Source organism: Hypanus sabinus, chromosome 5, assembly GCF_030144855.1.
Source record: "Hypanus sabinus isolate sHypSab1 chromosome 5, sHypSab1.hap1, whole genome shotgun sequence".
In the NCBI taxonomy this organism is placed as follows: Eukaryota; Metazoa; Chordata; class Chondrichthyes; order Myliobatiformes; family Dasyatidae; genus Hypanus; species Hypanus sabinus.
Window position 1 is genome coordinate 41,968,246 of NC_082710.1, and position 15,555 is coordinate 41,983,800.

Sequence of the window (15,555 nt, forward strand, 5' to 3'; positions counted from 1 at the left end):
AGGCCACACTTGGAGTATTATGAGCAGGTATGGGCTCTTAACCTTAGAAAGGATGTGCTGAAATATGCTGAGGGTTGAAAGGAAGTTCACAAAAATGGTTCCAGGATTGAACGTCATATGAAAAGTTTTTGATGGCTCTGGGCCTATATTCACTAGAATTCAGAAGAATGAGGAGTGACCTCACCGAACGTTTTGAATGGTGAAAGGCCTTGATAGACTGGATGCGGAGAGGATGCTTCCTATGGTGGGAGAGTCTCAGACCAGAGGACATAGCCTCAGAACAGAGGGGTATCCTTTTAGAACAGAGATGAGGAGGAATTTCTTTAGCCACAGCTTGGTGAATCCATGGAATTTTTGCCACAGGCAGCTGTGAATGCTGAGTCTTTATGTATATTTAAGGCAGAGGTTGACAGATTCTTGGTTGGTCAAGGTATGAAGGAATACAGAGAGAAGATAGGAGACTGCGGCTGAGAGAAAAATTGGATCAGCCATGATGAAATGGTGGAGCAGACTCAATGGGCCAAATGACCTAATTATGCTCCTTTAGCTTATATACAAAGTTTGTATTTATGGTTTTATTTTATTAAAACTCTTAGAATCTATTGGAAGCTAGGTTTTTAAATTGTGGTTTATTTATCAGAGGAATTTGCTACTTATTATTTATCTAATTCTTCCATCTGAACCATTGTGAACTAACGTCCATACTCACTATCCCATTCAGAGGCAACTACATAAACTCATAATGTCTACTCATGCTCTACAGTCAACAAAATTGAAGACCTGATTATTTGGGACCAAAATTAATCTTACTGCTAACCTCTTATTCAACATTATTTGTCTCTGGATGAATTTTACTTGTGCCTACTCAGGCAATCAATTGGAAGTAAGCTGCTAGTCATTCATTGTGAATTTAGGCGACCTGAGCAAGAAACCCTTCAACACATTTTGTGTATGTGAAAGCAAGACACTGCAGATGCCAAAACTCTGAGATTAAATCAGGAAACACTGGAGATGCTCAGACGTTATTTGTGAAAGGAGGAAAAATATTTCAAGTTAAATATCTTTCTTCAGAAATTTTTATTTTTGTTTTGTGTAAATATGAATATTTCCATTTTTCCATTTTTATGTTTATTTGCCTGAATTATCGTGCCAAATGCTTCTCTCTAAGGAATATTAAGATAGAAACATATGCAAAGTGGACATAAATGATAAAGAGTTTGGTTCATATTTCAGATAAGGTCAGTGAGAGAAATAGACTTTGTGATGATTATATAGATACACTGATGGGACAAAAGGCACTGGTTACAATTGCATGCAGTTTTGGTCACCGAATTACAGGAAGGATATTAATAAGGTTGAAAGAGTGCGGAGAAGGTTTACAAGGATGTTGCCGGGACTTGAGAAACTGAGTTACAGAGAAAGGTTGAATAGGTTAGGATTTTATTCCCTGGAGCATAGCAGAATGAGGGGAGATTTGATAGAGGTATATAAAATTATGATGGGTATAGATAGAGTGAATGCAAGCAAGCTTTTTCCACTGAGGCTAGGGGAGAAAAAAACCAGAGGTCATGGGTTAAGGGTGAAGGGGGAAAAGTTTAAAGGGAACATTGGGGGGGGGGCTTCTTCACACAGAAGGTGGTGGGAGTGTGGAATGAGCTGCCAGATGAAGTGGTAAATGCGGACTCACTTTTAACATTTAAGAGAAACTTGGACAGGTACATGGATGAAAGGTGTATGGAGGGATATGGGCCAGGTGCAGGTCAGTGGAACTAGGCATGAAAATGGTTCAGCGCAGCCAGGAAGGACCAAAAGGCCTGTTTCTGTGCTGTAATGTTCTATAGTTCTATGGAAAAAATGCACTGAAGCAGATTAAATATCTGCAGGTAGTTTCATCATTCCAGCTTCTAAGCATACACTATGGGCTGAATGTTTTTGACCCAGACTTGCTTCCAAAGATGCCAACCAGGATCCGTGCAGGATCTACTGGCTAGAAGAATCCTGGACTACAGAGCTGTGGTGAAGTCTCCAATGACACAGCATGAAACCCTGTTCCACAAATCACCCAAGATGGCTTAGACAGCCATCAAAGCCACACTCTTGCTTCACTGACTATATTACAATTTAATACCTTTCTGTCTCTCTGACTGCTCTCTAAAAACATTTGTAATTCTAATCTGTCAAATATATTAAACTAAGGCAAAATAATTTTTAAAAAACACTTACTTTGGTTTTATACTGATATCACGATGATCCCCATTGTAATCAATGTGGTTGCAGATCTATTGGCATTCCTGATCCAGTGTTGCATCTAAGAAGTGATCCCCAACATAATGTTGGAGAATTGCAGCAAGCTGAACCTCAGCTGCTGAAGTCCGCATGGAATCCAATGGCAGAATAGATTCTGAATTCCAACTTTAACAAGATTTGCCTGGAAACTTGGGTTTACCTCCACTAAAATAGCTAAAGTCAATTACTCCATTCAGTACCAACAGCATGTACAAAATTCAAGACCTTACTAAGCTTTTCACTCTAATAATGACCAATTCCACAATTGTTCTGCATTGAATAAATTCCTGTGTCGCTTCAACTTCTGTGGTACTTTTTCTAATTCTGTAGATATTGTTGTTGGCTTTGTTCAGTGCCAATGTTCTTCTCTCTAACTCCCTGTCTGAGGTTTTTTTGAGAGATGAGCATGAAAGCTGGACAAAGAAATATTAGCTACTAAATGCTTAGCAAGTCCAGTATTCATGTACCATACCCATCTGTGTCTTAGTGCTGTCTAACAGACATTAAGGCAGTGGTTCCCAACGTGGGGCATACGCCCCACAGGGGGGTAATTTGATTTTTAAGGGGGGCAATTTGAGAATGAGTTATTAACAGTGAATTTTTTCTAGTAAGTCTGTGTGAGTATGAGTGTGTGTGCAAGTTAATACATATGTGTATATACAGTATGCATACATAAAAATACTTGTGTGTATGTACATGTGTAATTGCGTATGTACTGTATATATAGTGTATCACCATCATTACAACCATCAAATGGCTTTCATAATTAAATTAATGAATTGACTGATGTAGGAAGGAACGAATGAACAAGTCCAAACGTGTAAGAAACTCGTACGAGATCACGCCAATGCTGCTTTTTGCAGTAGCTTTCGGTTCTTGGTGGTGTGAAGGTGTGTACATTGCGTCATCTCTTTTAAACGGTTTATCTGTCTTTGTATGCTGTAGAAACGAATCGGCATTGTTTTATTTATTTATTATTATTATTATTATTATTTTAATATCACTTAATGTTCTTTTTTTTACAATTTCTTAGTAATTTCTTCCTCAGAACTTTAACAGTCCTTTGGTTCTTTTATTTTTCTCTTTCATGAATGCCATGTTCTTTGGAAGCTTGTTTAAACCAAGTTAATGGTCTTTTAGGCTTCCTCCAGGTGAATGGGAGTTCACTTTTTGAATAATAAGAATTATATATCACCACAGGGGGCATCAGGATTTTAGAGGTGATAAGGTGGGGCATAGCCAAAAAAAGGTTGGGAACCACTGCATTAAGGTAACCATGGGATAGTTGCTTAAAATTAAAAGTTGTTAGTAATATATGGAAAATGCAGCAATAAAAATAAAAACATGAAATACTAGAAAATACTCAATAGGTCAGGCTGCATTTGTAGAAAACAACATAGAGTTAATGTTTCTGCAGATACTGGAAATTTTGAACAACACGCACAGAATGCTGGAGGAACTCAGCAAGTCAGGCAGCATCTATGAAGGGGAATAAACAGTTGACTTTTCTTCAGTCCTGATGGAAAATTTTGGCCTGAAATGTTGGCTGTTTATTCCTCTCCATAGATTCCGTCTGACTTTCAGAAAATTGATGTTTGTGTTTCAGATTTCTAAAACATTCAATCTTTTCTTTTTCTGTACAGTTTTCTTTTCTGGTGTATTGAAGCATTTGGTTATCAAGTGTTTCCAGTTCGACAGAGGAAAGACTGGCTATTTCAAATCCTTTTATCCTGACCTTGAGTTTTGTCCATTTATGATGGAGCATTAGAAAACAATCAGTTCATTTCAGTAAGCAATGTAATAGTGATGTCTTGAAAATGTGCTTGAGTGACTTATAAGTGTTAAAAGACCAACATATTTCGTGGAAGAACATTTTTTAATAATAATTGAACTGTACTTGCAACAGCAAACAGGAAGAGGAAGCTCTAAGAACATTTCCATCTTGAAAAATGACAGCCTTCAGTGTGGGAGTGATAAAAATAAAGTTGAGACGTTCACTACCAGATTAGCCAGAAGTTCTAGGTGGCTGATCTATCTCAGCTTCCTCTTAAGATTTCTCAACATCACAGAAGCTGGTATTCAGCCTCATCGATTCATTGCATATTATATCAAACATGTACTGCAAATGTTAAAGAACCAGTCATCATCTCAGCTGCAGTGCTACACTCCAAAGCTAGTCACACCTCGAGTTGTAAAGTAGCAAGTAATATTTGTGTGATAAAAGTAGCAGGCAATAACCATCTCCAATAAAAGAGAGTCTTACATTTACTCTTGGCATTCAATGGCATTGCTTAGTCCTCAACCACCAAATATAATAGGTATTCCCATTGCCCAGAAATCTAACTGTACTATTCATAAAAGAACCATGCATGTAAGAGCAATGCAGAGGCTTGGTATTCTATTATGACAGTTCACCTCCAACATCCCAACATCTTTCCAATACCTACATGGTACAAGCAAAGAGAACTTGCATGGACAAGTGCTATTCCAAAGCACAGCATACCAGCTTTATTACTAACATGTCAAACATCATAAATATTCATTCTCTCCATGACCGGAACACAATTACTACGTGGTATATCCTCTACAAAATACACTGCAGTTACTCACTGACTAAGCTCTAACAGTATATCCTAGATCCAGAAACTCTCTTATTAAGAATTGGCAGAAGGGAACACAACTAATTACAGTTTTCCTTTCCTGGTTGCATCTTAACTTGGAAATATATCACCATTCCTTCATTATTGCTGGGTCCAGATCCTGCATCTCCCACCTCCATGGTATTCTGGGAGTAACTTAACAATTCAGTGGAAGAATATGTCAAAGCCCAGAGCAATAGGAAATTTGTTTGCCATGCTTGGAGAAGTCATCAAGAAAGTCAGGAGGGAGAACACTGAAGGACAAGGATGAAAATTGCAAACAGTCCTGGGGATCTGCCATCCAATAGAGGTCAACAAGGATGGCTGGTATGGTGATGACGGGTGATGTGAGATAAAGAGAGGGCAAGAATGTTATTGTTGAAGTGGAGTTTGTTTATGCTGGTAGATGAGATTGCAGCCAGGTAACTTCTGAAATAATAAAGCCTAGAGGACTGTAGAAGACTGATTGAAGACTGTAGAAACAGGCAGTTGAGGTGGGGACAGAACCAAATGTGTCAGAGAGGTGAACTGTCAATGTGATTAAGAATTTGCAATGCAAGAAATTCAGGGTCTAACATTGTCCTTGGTCCACGAACGAACTGTGCAAGCTCTCCACCACTTGCAAATAGAGCCAGATCAGATTTTTCACAGCTTTAGCATCAACATGACACTGAGACAGGTTTCTAACCCCGTATCTTCTGCATGCAAAAGATCCATTACATCTACATTTATAAAATTACCTCATTCCACGTCACTAAAATGCTTTTCTTGTTTATGAAAATTCCATATTCATTTATTCCAGTCTTCTCTTCCCATCTTCCATAACTTTGAATAGCTAATTTTCTGTTACCTGCATTCTATCTCCATTAAGTCCCACACTTGCTAACTTTCAGTGAGTCCCATATGACTAACTGTTCATCTAAAATTTATTTCCGCATTCAACCGTAATCATAGCTAACACATCCACCACCATTACTACAACTTCTTCCAGCTTTACAAATCACCGCGTGTTTCTTCAACTCTGATTCTTGCACGCAAACTCATCGTCTCCTTGACTGAGTCTTTAATGATTCTGCTGAATGGGCTGGATCATGCTTGTCTGCACTCAGCCATTGTGCTTTTCCTACTGCCTGTCTTACTTTTCACAGCCTTGCTGATTCACTCATACTGGAAGTTGGCAGCCACTGCTGTCCATGAGCTGTGACTGAGTCTCTTGAAGTCCCATGCCTTGTTCACCTTTGAATATTTCCTTACGTTTTTCCAATCAACAAAAGCATGTAAATAGTATTAAATAGAACAAATTTTAAAATTTAAAGCTAAAAGTAATACATTTATTTTAAAATATCTTAATGAATTAGTGATTAATAAAATAAAGAAAAGTAAACCAGCTATTTACCTCCACTTACCTTTTTAACAAAGGTCAGCATTCCCTTTAAATAAAAGGGAATGATTGCCTAAACCAGCCATTTTGGTACAAAGCTGAGGAGCTGGGTGCATAATATAATGTGCTTCTATAATATGCACATAAAGTTGACACTGTAAATAAACAATGACAATGGCAATTTGGAAGAAGAAGATATCTGAATATACCTTTTCCAAATGTAAAATTAAGATCTGACTAATTTTACTGAATCTCACTTGTTCTATGCCATCGATATGCCACATTCTTTAGCAGATAGAAGTTTGGCGGGTGGAGCTTATATGGCTGTTCTCTTCTGCTTCCATTTTTATGTTTTATTCTGGGCTTTAATTTTTAGATCTTATTCTAAAGTTAGACTGATTTACTATTGCATTTCAACAAAAAACTACTGTTTCATGGATTAATTTCCTCTTTTTTTGATTACAAGGGCTATTACAGTCAGAAAGACAGGGTTTAGTGAATGCACATTAAATTAATTGCCTGATGGTAAAACAGCACAACGTTATCCATCTCGAAGAGTATACTATCAATATTCAACTAGTTAATTTATATTTAAAAGGCAAGTTAATTATATGTAAAATCTATGTGAATAGATGCAGGACAAGTGAGACAGATTTTTAAAAAATCTTTCCTGTTGCTGCTATTAGGAAATAAAAGATCAGTATTACCATGGCAACTTGTTCAAGGGGTCACCTCTACACCTTTCATATAATTGCAAGCAATTTGGTAAAAACAGCTTTATAGAATTCTGGGGTGCAAAATGAAAGTGCCTCGACCACAAAGATGACTATTATTAAACACCATCTGTTGAATTGGAGACTGCAGCTGTTTTTGAGGGTGCTTGTAAGCTATGTGCGTATGCTCAGAATTTTAATGTTTGTTTACAACCGATGTGAAGCTTCAAAATGGTGTCCATGTGTCGTTAGGCAGCTCCAAAGCAAATAAAATACAAGCACATTTTTCAATGCACACATGATTTGTGTGTAATTTGACCTCATGAGTTATTCTATGCTTCAGAAAGGATGCAATTGGTATTTAAATCTGCAATAAATGTACTTGATCACTGTGGTTAGTTCTTTAATAATGGTTCTTATTGTCATCTCTGTGCAGGATGTGCTTGTTCAATAACTGCTAATTTCACAGCAGGCCAGATTCATTCTTCCCATCTCCTGGGTGGATAAAAGATCACTGCCAGCCAAGCCATCTTCTCACAGAAACCTGAACTTTTACAAAGCTTTGCACTATCAGAAAATACTTCCGATTTAAAACAAAACATTCAACTTAGCTTCTAAAACCAGAGAAAGTGTTATCAAAAAAAGCCCTCTGAATCTGCAGTCTTCATCATTTCTCTTCTCACTCACGTGTGGTTGGTGTCCAGCAGCAAACAAATTAGTAAAGCAAAAAAATCTGCAGATGCCGAGAATCAGAAATAAAAATTGAAAATACGAAGGACACTCCAGAGTTCAAGCAGCAACTGTGAGCAGAGAAACGAGTTAATGTTTCAAGTCAGTGGGCTTTCAACAGCAGTGGAAAAGTGATAGCACATGGTTGTTCTATGTTGCAGTCGGGGGAGAAAGGACAGAATAATGTGAGTGTTAGTGATAGAATGAAGAGCAAGGTGCTCCAGGAGAAACAGCTCTTGACCACATCTCTTCATTTGCCACGCAGTTTTATTCTTGTCCCTCTCCTCCCAAACAGAGGAAGAATAGGATTCCCCTTGTCTTCACTTTTCTCCATCCCCTCACCCAGTCTTCATGTTCAATGGATCAGCCTCCATAGTCTCCACCACCTTCAAAGTGATGTTGCCACCACAGTCACGTTCATTTGCCTCTTCTCTTTCAAATAATTCCCCTCTGCAGCTAGCTGACTGTCCCATCTCCACCAGCCACTCCCCTTCTCAACTGTAGGAAATACAAAACTTACCCTTTCACCATCCAGCAACCAAAAACAGCAAGTGACTTGCATTTCTTCCAGTTTAGTGTATCATATTCAGTATTCAATGTGTGCTATTCTCCACATTGGAGGAACTAAACACAGATTGGGTGCTGGCTTTCCCCAACACTACATTCAGTCCACAAGAATGGCATAGAACTTCAGTTATCTTTCACTTTAATTCACCATCTTACTCCCACTCTGACCTCTCTACCTTTCATCTCCTGCACTGTTCCAATAAAGCCAAGCGCAAGCTCATAGAGCGGCATCTTATCTTCAGTATTCAATATTGAGTTCAACTATTTCGGATAAGGTGTTTTTTGGTGTCTGAACTCATCATTTTTGATATAAGACATTAGCTCACAACACACACATAATGCCGGAGGAACTCAGCAAGTCAGACAGTATCTATGGAATAAACACTTGACATTTCAAGCCAAAACCATTCATCAGGACCATAACACCACAAGATATAAGAGCAGAATTAGGCCATGCAACCCATTGAGTCTTCTCCACTATTCCATCATGGCTGATCCCAGAACCCATTCAACCTCATACACCTGCCTTCTCACCATATCCTTTGATGCCCTGACCAATCGGAAAACTATCCTTTTCTGCCTTAAATATACCCACAGAGTTGACCTCCACTGCATTCTGTGGCAGAACATTCCACAGATTCACTACTCTCTAGCCCAAAAAATTCCTCCTTACCACAGTTCTAAAAGACCACCACTTAATTTTGAGGCTGCACACTATAATTCTGAATACCCCCACCATAGGAAACATCGTATCCATATCCACCCTACTAGTCCTTTCAACATTGGGTAGGTCTCAATGCCAAATGCTCCTCATATGCCAACCCCTTCACTCCCAGAATCATCCTTGTGAACCTCCTCTGGACTGTCTCCCATGACAACATGACCTTTATGAGATACGGGGCCCAAAATTGTAACAATACTCCAAGTGCAGCCTAACTAGTGTCTTATAAAGCCTCAATATTATCTCCTTGCTTTCATATTCTATTCTCCTTGAAATAACCATAGAACCATAGAACCAAAGAACATACAGCACAGTACAGGCCCTTCAGCCCTCCATGTTGTGTCGACCCAAATAGTCCTTAAAAAAAAGTACTAAACCCACACTACCCCATTACCCTCCATTTTTCTTTCATCCATGTGCCTGTCCAAGAGGGTCTTAAATACCCCTAATGTTTTAGCCTTCACCACCATCCCTGGCAAGTCATTCCAGGCACTCACAACCCTCTGTGTAAAAAACTTACCCCTGACGTCTCCCCTAAACTTCCCTCCCTTAATTTTGTACATATGCCCTCTGGTGTTTGCTATTGGTGCCCTGGGAAACAGGTACTGACTATCCACCCTATCTATGCCTCTCATAATCTTGTAGACCTCTATCAAGTCCTCTTTCATTCTTCTACACTCCAAAGAGAAAAGTCCCAGCTCTGCTAACCTTGCTTCATATGACTTGTTCTCCAAACCAGACAACATCCTGGTAAATCTCCTCTGCACCCTCTCCATAGCTTCCACATCCTTCCTATAATGAGGTGACCAGAATTGAACACAATACTGTAAGTGCAGTCTCACCAGAGATTTGTAGAGTCTCTCTACAATGCCAACATTGCATTTGCCTTCTTTACCACAGACTCAACCTGTAAATTATCCTTCTAGGAGTCTTGCACGAGGACTCCTAAGTCCCTCTGCACCTCTGATATTTGAATTCTCACCCCATTTAGTTAATAGTCTGCACTGTTGTTCCTTTTCCCAAATGTATTATCATACATATCCCAACACTGTATTCCATCTGCCACTTTTTTGCCAATTCTTCCAAATTGTCTAAATCCTGCTGCAATCACATTGCTTCCTCAGCACTACATACCCCTCCACCTAGCTTTATATCATCCGCAAACTTTGCCACAAGGCCATCAATTCCATTACCTAAATCACTGATAAACAATGTGAAAAGTAGCGGTCCTAATACTGACCCCTGAGGAATACCACTAGTCACTGACAGCCAACCAGAAAAGTCCCCTCTGTTACCACTCACTGCCTCCTGCCTGTCAGCCATTCCTCTATCCATGCCAGTATCTTTTCTGTAATGCCATAGGATTTTATCTTCTTAAGCACCCTCATATGTGACACCTTATCAAATGCCTTCTGAAAATCTAAGTAAATGACATCCACTGCCTCTCCTCTGTCCACCCTGCTTGTTACCTCCTCAAAGAACTCTAACAGATCTGTCAGGCAAAATTACCCTTAACAGACATTATGCTGACTTGGACTAATTTTATTATGAGTTTCCAAGTACCTTAATCCTTAATATCTATCCTTAATAATAACTATAATAATAATAATAATAACTATCCTTAATAATAGACTCCCAACACTTTCCCAACCACTGGGGTTAGGCTAACTGGCCTATAGTTTCCTTTCTTTTGCCTTCCTCCCTTCTTAAAAGGTGGAGTTACATTTGCAATCTTCCAGTCCTCTGGGACCATGCCAGAATCAAGTGATTTTTGAAAGATCATGGAAGATCATGCATCTGTTATCTCTTTGGCAACCTCTCTCAGGACTCTGGAATGAAATCTATCTGGCTTATCCACTTTAAGGCATTTGAGCTTGCCTGGCATGTTTTCCTTTGCAATAGCAATAGCAATTGTTCCTGCTCCCTGACACTCATGGACCTCTGGCACACTGTTAGTGTCTTCCACAGTAGGGGCAGAACCCATTAAGTTCATCTGCCATTTATTTTTCTCCCATTACCACCTCACCAGCACATTTCCCAGTGGTTCAATATTAACTCTCACCTCCATTTTACTCTTTATATAACTAAAAAAAAACTTTTAGCGTCCTGCTTTATATTATTGGCTAGTTTGCCCTCATATTTCATCTTTTCCCTTCTTATGGGTTTTTTTAATTGCCTTGGATTTTAAAAGCTTCCCAATCATCCAACTTCCCACTCACTTTTGCTACATTATATGCCCTTTCCTTGGCTTTTATGTAGTCCTTAACTTCCCTTGTCAGCTATGGTTGTCTACCCCTCCATTTGAGAACTTCTTCTGTGGGACCTATCTATCCTGCAACTTGTGAACTGTTCCCAGAAACTTCAGCCATCTCTGCTCTGCCGTCATCCCCACCAGTATCCTCCTCCAATCCACCTGGACAAGCTCCTCTTACATGCTTCTGACATTCCTTTTACTCTTTTGTGATACTGATACACATGAGTTATGCTTCTCCCTCTCAAACTGCAGTATGAACTCAACAATATTATGATCACAGTCTCCTAATGGTTCCTTTACATTAAGCTCCCTGATAAGATCTGGGTTATTACACAACACCCAATCCAAGTTAGCCTTTCCCTGAGTAGGTGCAAACACAAGCTGCTCTAAAAAGCTTTCAACAAAATTCATGCCTTGTGATCCAACAGCAACTTAATTTTCCTAATCCCCTTGCATATTGAAGTCCCCTATTACAATAGTGATATTACCCTTCTTATATGCCCCTTCCAGCTAGCTCCCTTTGCAATCTTAACTCCACACCTTGGCTACTATTTGGAGGCCAATAATGATTCCCATAACAGATTTTTTACTCTTGCAGTTTCTTAACTCCACCCACAAAGATTCAGCATTCTCTGACCCTGTATCACCTCTTTCTAAAGATGTAATGTCATCTCTTACCAACAGAGCCACACCACCGCCTATGCCTTCCTGCCTGTCCTTTTGATGCAAAGTAGATCCTTTGATGTTAATCTCCCAACTATGGCCTTCTTTCAGCCATGACTCAATGATGCCCACAACGTCACACCAACCAATTTCTAATACAGCCACGATTCATCCACCTTACTCCAAATGCTTCAGTCTTGCATTCTTCACCCTTTTGAATTTTCCCTCTGTGGTACAATTTAACTCTTTGTTCGGTCTGCATTTGTACCCAATCATTGGCTTGTCCTTCCTTACATTCATATTACATATTACATCATCTACTTGTAAATCTGCTGGCTCATCCTCAGCTCTATTATACTGATTCCCAACCCCCGCCATATTTGTTTAAACCACTCCCAACAACTTTAACAAACCTGCCCACAAGGAAATTGTTCCCCCTCGGATTCAAGTGCAACCCACCCCTTTTATACAGGTCCCACCTGCCCCAGAAGAGGGCCCAATTATCCAGAAATATGAATTCCTGCCACCTTTTCTAATTCTTCAGCCATGCATTTATCTGTCACCTCGATCTATACCTATCCTCACTGTCATGTAGCACAGGCAGCAATCCCAAGATTACTATCTTGAGGTCCCGCTTCTCATCTTCCTTCCTAACTCCTTGTACTTTGTTTACAGAACCTCCTCCCTTTTTCTACCTATGTCATTGGTACCAACATGTACCATGGACTCTGGCTTCTCACCCTCCCTTTTCAGATATTGTGGACGCATCCAGAAACATTGCGGACCCTAGCACCTGGGAGGCAAATTATCATCCATGATTCTTTTACGCACCCACAGATCGCTTGTCTGCCCCCCTAACTACAGAGTCCCCTACTACTGCTGCCATCCTCTAGTTCTGTACCCTTCTTATCAACAGGGCCAGACTCAGTGCCTGAAGCACGGCCGTTGTTGCTTCCTCCAGGTAGATAGGACTGGAAGGGAAAGAGCAGAAGCCAGTGTGGCGGTGGAAGTGAAAGGAGTTCAAATTGGCAGGTATGAACTGGCAGGTGAGACCAGGAGAGGGGGAAGGCTGGGGAGGGATGAGGTAAGAAGTTGGACAGCGATAGATGAAGGAGGTAAGAGGCTAAAGAAGAAGGCATCTAATAGAAGAGGAGAGTAGACCATGGAAGAAAGGAAAAGAGGAGGGAAACACAGGATGGAAGGAGGGAGGGGGAGAAATTGCTGGAAGATACAGAAATCGATTTTCATGCCATACAGTTGGAGGCTACCCAGACGGACTAGGAGGTGTGGTTTCTCCAACCGAAGTTCATCCTTACGATATTGGTAGAAGAGGCCATGGACAGAAATGACAGAATGGAAATGGGAAGTCAAATGAAATGGGTAGCCATCAGAAGATCTTGCCTTTTGCGTTTGACAGAGAAAAGGAACTTCAATCTGCGGATCCCTAAACTGCATCGTGTCTCACAGGAGGCCACACTGGGAGCTGTGGATACAACAAATGAAAGAGTAGTTGTAGGGGCTGGTGTAGCTCTTGTCACACTCGCAGGTACAAGTGCCAGGAGAGAGATCATAAGTGAACAAGGGAGTCATATGGAGAGTCATCCCTACAGAAGGTGGAGAGGGCGCAGAAGGGAAAGATATGCTTAGTGGTGGGGTCCTATTGAAGATGCTAGAAATTATGGAGAATGATGTGCTCCATGCAGAGGTTCGGGGGGTGGTAGGTGAGGAACAAGGAGAATCCTATCACAGGTGAATTCACAGTGAATGGCGGTGCTGGCTAGAAGGGATGAATGGCCTACTCCTGCACCTACTGTCTATTGTCTATTATCTATCCCTGTTATGTTGGCAGGAGAATGGGGTGAGGGCAGATGTGCAGGAAATGGAGGAGATACAGGTGAGGCTAGCATCGATAGCGGTGGAAGGAAAACATTTCAGATGTTCTACAATAGAAAGCCTCATCTTAAGAACAGATATGGTGAAGAAGGAGGAATTGAGAGAAGGAGCAATGTTTTTACAAGTGACATGGTGAGAAGAGATATTATCAGTAAGTGTGAGGGTCAGTAGGTTTGTAAAATATGTAAGTGGACTACCTGTCTCCGGAGACAGAGACAGAGAGATTGAGAAGGGGGATAGAAGTGTCAGAGATGGGCCAAGTAAACAGAGGGCAGTGTGGGAATTGTGAGGAAATTTGATCAATTGACAAACTCATGATGGGTGCAGGAAGCAGTACCAATGTAATTGTCAATATAGTGGAGAAAAAATCAGGAAGCATTACCAATGAAGGCTTGGAACATGGATTGCTCCACATAACCAATGAAAGGACAGGCTTAGCTCTGTACTTTTTTCCCATCACATGTGCTACCTGATCTGCTGACTATGTCCATATTTTTTTGAATCAAGTTCCCAGCAATTCTTCCTCATCTGTCCATTCCAACATTTTTCCCTGCTGATAGTTTCCTTCTTTTACTTCTCAAAAATTTCAGCTGAGGTTAATAACTCATCTCCTTCTCTGAGATACCACCAGATTGATTGTATCACTTACACGATCTTGATCTCCACCCTATTGACTACAGAGTTCAAAGAATACAGTTTGAGGCTTGATTCTTTGAAAAGTATGGTTTCGATAAAAACATTTAATAAAACCTGGTTGTTCTGTGAGAAAATAAGAACAATTGTTCTGCGAACTAGTGTAAGTGCAAATTTCACTGCAGGTGAACCTTATATGTTGTTTTATTGCTGATATCATTTGGGGGAATTTTTACCCTGGAAGAAGATCCCAGGAAGTAAAAGTTGCACCATAAAACAAAGAGACAAATATTCACACAGAAACAAATTATTTGGAAATAAATTGCTCTTACCCAGCTCAGACAAATCTTCAACAGCACTGCATTTTTCTTTTACTGTTGTGTCAATGAATTTCCGGCCATTTGTTTGTGATCCACAGATTTACAACAATCATTATGCTTTGCCAATTTAACTTCGACTTTCATTTTGATTTCCTAATCATTAGAGAAATCCAATGCATGTAGTTTCATCCCACATAAATTCTGCAGATAGTGAAGTACTCTTTAAAAGTCATTTTCTTCTTGTGAATTATCTCTTGCAAAGTTTGCATCAAAGTCCTGTGTAGTCAGCACCAACAGTGGGCAGATATGCCGATGACAGCAAAATTGTGCCAGTGAAGAAGAGTGTCTAAAGATACAAGAAGATATTGATCAATTGGAAAAGTGGGGAAAGGGTAGCAGATGGAATTTCACTGACACAAATCTAAATGAATTAGTCCAGGACTTGCACAGTGCATGGCAGGGCTCCAGGGAACTTTTCAACAGACATCTAAGCGTTCAAGTACATAGTTCCTTAAAAGTGGTATCAGGTAGACAAGGTGGTGAAGAAGGAGTATTGCGTGCTTGCCTTTATCAAACATGGCATTGAATACATGAGTTGGGATGTCATGTTACATTTGTACAAAACATTGGTTGGACCGCACTTGGAGTAATGTGTGCTGCTCTGCTCAACATACCAGAACTTTGGAAGAATGTGATTAAGCTAGAGAAGGTGCAGTAAAGATTCACAAGGATGATGCCTGATCTGGAAGCCTTGAG